Source organism: Medicago sativa, chromosome 5 (assembly GCF_051527215.1).
Source record: "Medicago sativa cultivar Bolivia chromosome 5, Bolivia_mono, whole genome shotgun sequence".
In the NCBI taxonomy this organism is placed as follows: Eukaryota; Viridiplantae; Streptophyta; class Magnoliopsida; order Fabales; family Fabaceae; genus Medicago; species Medicago sativa.
The window spans coordinates 69,741,826-69,748,662 of NC_140753.1; the positions used below are offsets into that span (position 1 = coordinate 69,741,826).

General features: G+C 36.9%; 1 non-coding gene across 1 annotated transcript; it reads left to right on the forward strand.

Annotated features, from left to right (window-relative positions):
* The first annotated feature begins 847 nt into the window (after positions 1-847).
* Positions 848-954, forward strand: LOC146924460 (small nucleolar RNA R71). The gene has a single exon (XR_015012936.1). It is a non-coding gene; the product is annotated as a small nucleolar RNA R71 (small nucleolar RNA).
* Positions 955-6,837: the final 5,883 nt, after the last annotated feature.

The window sequence follows — 6,837 nt, forward strand, 5'->3', positions numbered from 1 at the left end:
TTTATCACCTAAGGGCTTGACATTCTCTTTCCCAATGTTTTTAACCTTAGCAAAAGTTTCACCTAACTTACTACCCCCAAAAGATATGACATTAACTTGGGCTTTGGGGTTGGCTTCGGTTTGACCAGGAAAGACTCCCGGTGTTTGGGAAGATGTAGCCACTTGTTGGGCTATTTGGGCGATTTGTGTTTCAAGCATTTTAGAGTGAGTAGCAATAGAATCAACCTTGGTATTGAGCTTGGAAAGAGAATCATTCAGAAATCCTGTTTGGTTTTTAAGTTCTTGAAGTTGTTTGTTTTGGTTGGCAATAGAATTTTCCAACAAAATTTCCAAATTGGATTTTTGAGTGAATCTTTGGTTGTTTGCATAACCGGGTGGTGCTACTTGTCCATAGGGATTTTGGTTTTTATAAAAATTTTGATTTTGTCGCATCCCTTGGTTGTATTGAGCATAATTCATTTGCTCAACACCATTAATAGCACTACCTAGTTGGCAATCAACACCAGCATGACCAGCTATACCACATATTTCACAAGAAGGAGTAGATGCAGAATTGATAGCACTAACGTTGAATTTTTCAAGTTTTTCAGTTAGTGTATCAATTTTAGAAGCAAGGTGATCATAGTTAGAGACTTCGTGTATACCTACCTCCTTTTTGGAGGGTGAAGAACTAGAGATGGCTCTCTCGTCGGTCCATTTGTAATGATTTTGAGCCATGTCTTCAATTAGGGCATACGCTTCCGTGTAGTTCTTGTTCATAAGTGCTCCACCTGCAGCTGCATCAACAGACATCTTAGTGGTATAGGACAAGCCATTATAAAAAGTGTGGACTATAAGCCACTTCTCTAGGCCATGGTGGGGACAAAGTCTTAGCATTTCTTTGAAACGCTCCCACGCCTCATAGAGAGATTCCCCATCTTTTTGATTGAACCGCGTGATTTGGTCTCTAAGTTTAGCGGTTTTAGATGGTGGAAAGAAACGGGCAAGGAATGCTTGCCTCATCTGATCCCATGAAGTAATGGAACCGACTTCGAGGGAATGGAACCAAGCGCTAGCTCTATCCCTTAAGGAAAAGGGAAAGAGATGAAGTCTTACGGCTTCTTGGTTCTCCTTCATGGTTCCACTAATTCGTAGGAAAACAGAGATGTGAAGATTGGGATCCTCAGTGGGGGATCCCGAGAATTGGTTTTGCTGCACCAAGTTAAGTAGGGCAGGCTTGATTTCAAAGTTGTCATCCTCAACCGTTGGGTACACTATAACAGCTTGTGGCTCAGCCGTAGACGGCGTTGCATACTCTTTGAGAGTGCGATTGGCCATGGCGGTGTTATTTTGTGCTGCTCTCCTCCTTCTATGTAAGAACCTTTCGATCTCGGGTATGAATACCGCTTGATTTCTAGTTCTTCGCATACAAGGTTGAGAACCCAAGAAGTTAACGATAACAGAAAAATAAAAAAAAAGTTAAAAATAAAAAAAAAGAAAAGAGAAAGAAGAGAGAATTCTAATCACTAAGAAAAAGCTAATTAAATTAGTTAACTCCCCGGCAACGGCGCCAAAAACTTGTTAAAGCCAAACCGCAAGCGCACGGCCTATCGAAGTAATAGTAGTAAGTAGAGTATCGTTCCGCTAGGGAGTTGGTCAATTTAATTAACTTTTAATGAATGATTAGAGGAGAGAAAGTTGATTAGAAAGGGTTTGATTGCTGAAGGTAAAAACAATAATAATAAAGGGGCCTTAGGATCATTGGTTCATCTTAATAACTAATCCTTCACTAGACAAAACCTAAACTTCTAATTTCATGGTTTACACACTAATTTCTAAAGACCGGTTTCCCTTAGCCCCTCACCTTTCCGATGAAAGTCCGGTGAGAGTTTACTTCTAGCAACCAAGCCTATTTCACTGACATGATTACTAGAAGATGCATAGAGGATTGAAACTACTCTTTGTCCCAATAGTTGCAAAGACTATTTCACTGTTTTGCAACTATTGTCTAGATTCACTTGTTCCAACATCAAAGCTCCGCTCTCGCTTTATGAATTGATGTTTGGGATGATGGATTAACGATTATCAAACCCTCCGCTTTCGCTTCCACAGTTTGATAATTGTTAATCCACGTTAAGACGGTGAATCTAGATTAGAAATTAGGGTTACATAGAAATTAGGATTTAGACATGTTTTGTTTAGGATTGAGTCATTAGACTCCCCAATAATCCTAAGACTAAGAAGTCTACTCACTCATGTTCATCGTAGACATGGAGGAAGAAGAGAGAAATACGGTAAAATAAATTGCAAGGAAAGTAAAAGGAAAATAAAGACTTTTATTAAAATAGTAATTGAAATAGACAAAGTAAAGCATGATTGTTTATGGTGGAGAGCTACTCTATTTATAGCTTTACAATCGACTTAGAAACTAAGCAACTAAAAGGGTAAAACAGTAAAGCTGCAACAGGGTAACTTGGCCTTGAAGAAAAAGCAGCAAAAGTGGCTTCTGGAGGTGGCACGGCCGTGCCACATGTTGGCACTGGCCGTGCCAAGCTTCTGACTTGGTGGGAACATATTTTTGTCCCGTATCTTCGTATTCTTGTGCTGTATTTGCTCCAGTCCTCTTTCTTTTGCTCCAAGACACCTTCCACCATATATTTATTCCTAAAATAAAATAAAACATAATTTGAAGTAAAATATTCTAATATAAAATAAAATGCAATAAAACTAAATCAAATCTAAAATAAAACTAAACTAAATAAGGCAATAATTAATACTATCTATGACTCATCAGAGAGCTGAATAGGACCCAGGAGGGAAGAAGTATGTGATGAAGAAGTTCGATCGTGCCAGAAGGTGGCCGGTGAACAAAGCAAGTAGAAGTGTGAATCCTCCGGGAATATGAGATATGTTAAGAAGAAACGTTCCGACAATGTCGGGTAAGATGTTAGTGATACTTTATGTACCTGAAAGTGAAGAAGTTGGATATATGTATCTAACCATGACCGAAAGTTTCGGTAAGAGTTGTCGTTGAAACGGGTATATGATATTCTGGAATGTCAGTACAAGGTTACAAGATAGTTAAAAGTCGACATATGTTGACAGAGTCAGCAGGCTCTCAGGAATGGTATTATATGAATGAAGTTAAGGACATGTATGTTTGAAAAGTTGCGTAAGCAACAACTTAATGAGGTAAGCTATTTTTTGTGGAGGAAGTTAAGGATTCAAGAGAAAGATTTATGTTATCAAGATTAAGGCATTGATTTCCGACGTGCCAAGAATTGTATCGAAAAAAAAAGTTGATGTTGCCATGCAGATGTAATAGAATATTTCATGATGATAGGAATGAATGATGTGCATTGTATAATTGAGAATAAAAACTTTATGTAAAGAATGTTTTTTTGAAAAATAGAGTTGGAGAAGCTCACCAATAGCAAGCATGGGATGAAACTTTCCGTTTTTATGAAATCTTCCATTTCATTCCTATGGTTTGCAATGACTATTGGGGAGATTTCTTCACCATAATCTTTTATGTGACGAAAAATCTTTTATGACATCAAGTAACGAATGCATATCATATCATAAGATTTTCAAGGAAAAGGCATGGGCAACCATCAATGAAATCGATACGGTTTAAGGTAGCTTTGGAAGTTAATGTGTTAAGAGTTAAGAACGATCCAAGATCAAGAGTATAAAAGTTCCGGTATTTAGAAGGAAAGTCACGGATGTTTATGCCTGAGGTATGAAGTAAGAAGTTAAAGTGGTGCTAAGTTATGAGGAATCACAAGGTTCACCGATTATGTGGAATTATGACGTATCGCTCGAACCTATGTTTTGCTTAATTAACTTGCTAGGGCTCATTATGAATTGAACTATAAGGTTTAAAGGATTTTTAAAATAAAAAAAAATTTACACGTATGGGTGATTGAGGTTGATATTTTGAAAATTCACGAGATTTTCTAGGAACCGGTTGCTTCGACACTCTTAGAGCGGGCTAGACTCATTAGAGTCTAGGTTTGATGGCACGTATGTGTTATCAACTCGTTCTATGATTTTAGAACAACGGCCGGGGCCAAAACTCAATATATTTATTAAGTAGGAAAATCATCAACGTTAATGACCTGTGCGCTAGTTTACGAAGTTTTCTTTAAAAGAAAAATCAATGAGCAAGCATTGGTAGGATTAAGCAAAATATAGTATGCGAGAATGCAAAGGTTAAATGTTTAAGAAAGATATGTTCAAGTACAAGATAAGTTGTCAAAGGAATTTGAGTTTACTCGTAAACAAGTTCAAGTATGACATGTATACCCCAGCCGATAAATCCAACTAGCAAGAGTGTAAGGTTGTGATGTTGGTTGCAACATGTAAGATTTTGAGAACAGTTCAAGAAAGGAGTATTCAAGTGATAAGCAGAAATGTGAAGTCTTAATTGCTCTAACGGATTAGAGTAATGGTTTAAGCCAACCGGTGGGAATCAGAGTAGCGCAATGGAAGCTAATCGTTAATCATGAAACATGGAATTTTAGTATGAAAGAATTTTCGGTTGGTAAAAGAAGTTAACAAGAATGCATTATAAGACAAGTGAGGAGTTCTCGATGTGAAAGGTAAGAATGGATGCATGATGATGATGATATTGGAAAACATGTGAGGTTCAGAAGGTTTCCTCTTGAGATTCAAGTTTAGTGTTCCTGAAGAAGAGGAACAAGTCATGTCAGGTGGACCAAGGATTTTCCTATGGATATGTAAGCATGTTAACATGTAGGGAGATGCGACCCTCAAGTTTTGTTCAATGAGAATCATACTTTCTTATGCAATACTTGTTGAGTGAAAACGATACTTGTTAAAATATGTTAAGTATGATTTATAACTTTTAAAGTTAAGATTGGTATCAAGGAACTTAGGAACGACTTTTTTATTTAACTCATGGAATTATACATTTTCGAAACTGATGAGATACGTCGTAAGTGAACTCACTTAAGACGTACAAACTTCAGGACCAACTTGTCGTGGACAAGTTTTGGGCGAGTTGTAAAAATCTTTTTTTTTTTAAAAAAAATATATCGAAACTCGTCTGGTGGTTCTGTGGTGCCATTACACAATCAGTTTTGGAAATGATAAAATCTTTTTAATCATGAAACTATACGTTCCAAGAACCCGAATACCAGAGTTTAAGAGAATTCTTCAAAGAAATATTTTAGAACACGTATCGTTATCATTTAACAAGAGGCGGCACTTGAAAGTATGCACATGTTATGGGAACGACAATGTTCGTATGAAGACAATATCCTACAGGATACACGGAAATGTTTTAAGAATGTTTGATGTAAGTGCAAGTAGATTTGCTAGAAAGTTTCAAGAGCATGCGAACCACGACGGTGGTGATTAATTGTCAGATGAATGGTATTGTTAATTTCACATCCTCATGTCAAGTAATATGAGTTACCCCTTAGTAAGGGTGTGATAAGATGCAATGAAATTGCAATGAAATCAAAATATTTCCTAAGGCTCTGAAAAGAGATAAGAGGTTCATGGAATCGTTTATATGAGTAATACAAGTAAGAAGCATGTGTCTCAAGGTACAGTAAGAGGTGTGTATGAAATATGTCTTATGTTGCAAGTAAGCACTGCAGGGCAAACCTGGTTTCCATAGGATCCCAGTTAAAAGGCAAATCCTGAGTGTTCATGTTTATGATAAGATATCTTTATGAATGGTTTATGTTAAGCAGGTAAATTACGAGTCCAAGACGACAAGTCTTTGTGTAGCAAGGAATATTCTAAATCATGATGTAACAAGTTAACTCTAAATTTTGAGTGATATTAAGATCAAGAAGGCTATATTCAATTGCATGTGGGCTAAGAAACAAGATGAGGACACGATACGACGAACCCTATGAATATGTGTGAATAGAAGATGTATGGCTCAGACCATAGATGGTAAGTCTTTGTCATGATGATCGGTAGGTGATCTCTAAATTTCGAGGACGAAATTTTTTTTAAGGGGGTAGAATGTAATATCCCACCTGACAGTTTTGGTATATTACCCGTTGACCGTGTCAGATGAATTTAATTCATGGAAAGTAAGTTAATGGAAAATATTTTATGAGATGTTAGCTTTTTACGAAAAAGTATCAGAGTCGTTTTTAACACGTTCAAGGCAAGGGCATAATGGTAATTTCGCATGGAAAGGATATTTATTTGAAGTTGGCCCCCAAAATATCTCATTTTCATTATCCTTTCTCTCTCCATTCTTTGGAAAAGACTTTCTCTCTCCCTTCTCTCCTCAATCACGCCTCTTCCTCCCTTCTTCTCCACCAAACCTTCCTAAATCTTCATCTTCTCTTGGTGAGTTATTAAACTATGTTCCCTTTTGATCTTTTGAACCTAAAGAAGCTTGGATTATGTTTGATTTCCTCTACTTCTCCTCTCAAGAAGTGAATCAAAAATCTAGGGTTTTGGATTGCAACAAGAAGCTAAGGTTTATGTTGTTGTTTTGGAACTCTTGTGGGTATTATTACATGGGATGGAAGGTTAATCAAGAAACAACTTGAGTTGAGCATATTTTTTTGGAGTCAAGAGCTAGGGTTTGGTTCATGGTAACATGGAAGAGGATTCAAGATGGGTTTTCTTCATGATCAAGAATTATGGTGTTTGAATTGCAAGAAAAGATAACAAGATGGTGTGGTTTGAGTATAGGAAGCAAGTGATCACAAGTTGGGGTTTTATCATGATTGAGCTTGGAGCTTGGAGCTTTTGCAAGAGCTTGATTAGGTGAGTTCCATAGATAGATATCCTACCCTTTGGGATTATGATTATGCTATGTATGTATATTATGAATAATAAGAAATTCTAGGGTTTAAG